The sequence below is a fragment of the Aureococcus anophagefferens genome (assembly GCF_000186865.1).
Source record: "Aureococcus anophagefferens unplaced genomic scaffold AURANscaffold_5, whole genome shotgun sequence".
Taxonomy (NCBI): domain Eukaryota; class Pelagophyceae; order Pelagomonadales; family Pelagomonadaceae; genus Aureococcus; species Aureococcus anophagefferens.
The window spans coordinates 1-1,507 of record NW_008705565.1 but is presented as its reverse complement, the minus strand read 5'-3'; positions in this window follow the sequence as shown (position 1 = coordinate 1,507).

Below are 1,507 nucleotides of genomic sequence, written 5' to 3'. Positions count from 1 at the left end.
CGGGCTCGCCGCCGACGACGTCGTCGTCGCCGCCGCCGCCGTCGTCGTCGTCCAACGACAGGTCGACGACGAACTCGAACGGCGTGCCCTGCGACAAGTCGATGGGCGACCCGCGGCTCCCGGCCGGCGCCTTTTTCTTCTCCGAGACGCGCGCCCGCTTCGCCGGAGGCCCGAAGTCGTCGCCCGCGAAGTCGTCGCCCGTCAAGTCGACGTCGACGTCGTCCGTCAAGTCGACGTCCGCCGAAGGAGCGGCGTCGTCCGTGAGGTCGACGTCCGCCGCGGGTTTCGCCTTGGGCGGCGTCTTCTTCGCCGTCGCGCGGTAGCGCGTCGCGGGCCGGTCCTCGAGGACCGCGTCCGCCGCCGCGAGGAGCTGGAGGCGCTCCGCGGCCGTGTGGGCGACGAGCACGGCTTCCTCGAGCGGCGACGACTCGAGGGCCGCCGCGAGCGCGCGCACGGACACCTCGAGGAGGCCGCCGAGCGCGCGGCGGCCGCGGAAGATGGAGCTGGAGATCAACGGGAGCGCGACGCTCGTGACGCCCTCGCACCGGGCCGCCTCGCGGATCGCCGCGGCGTAGGTCGCCGCGAGGAGCGCGTCGGACTCGGCCTCGGACATGCCCTTCTCCGAGTAGTCGGGCCCGACCGCGTGGACGACGTAGCGCGCGCGCAGCGAGCCGAAGCCGCGGCCCGCGGACGGGCCCGTGCGCACGGCGTCGCCCGTCGCGCAGCGGTCCCGCGTGCCGGGGAAGGGCCTCGGCAGCGCGCGGCGCGCGTCGGCGAGCTCGCGGCCGCCCGCGCGCGTGATCGCGCCGTCGACGCCGCCGCCGCCCTGGCAGCCGCGGTTCGCCGCGTTGACGACGCAGCCGCCCTCGTACTTGGTGATGTCGCCCTGGCCGACGGAGAGCGACGCGCCGCCCTCGAGCGCGAATGTCGCGACGATCTCGACGCGGCCGCGCGTCGGCGCGGGCGGCAAGGCGGCGTCGGCCGGTGGGCTCGGCGGCGGAGCGGCGGGCGTTTCAGGCCGCGCTTTTGGCGCTGGTTCTGGGGCAGGGCGATCACCGGAATCTTGCTGCCCGAAGCGGCGCAGGCGCGCTTCGCGCATCGCCGCGGAATCGGCCATGCGCTCGCACTACAAGTATGCAAGGCCCATGCGCTCTCAGCCGCGGCAAGGGGATCTTCAAGTATCTGGGGAGGCGACCATGCTGCCCCGAGGCGAGGCGACGGCTATCCGCGGGACCAGTGATGCCCGCTTGAAAAGAGGCCCTCGGGAGCGGCGGCCCCCGGCGCGCGTGGGGCCGCCGCGTTCGTGTCGCGCGGCGCCCATGGGTACGTCGACGGCGTCTGCGCATCAGAGGCAACCTTCGTGCGTTTCCGGCTCCGCGCGCCTCGTCGCGAGATTTTCAATATCGTTCGCCGGGCTGGTCGCCAGCGGCAAAGTGTCGGGGATCGTTGACTTTTCGCGCGTCCGAGCTCGCCCACGACCTGCCCGAGCCTCCGGGGCGAAAATTCA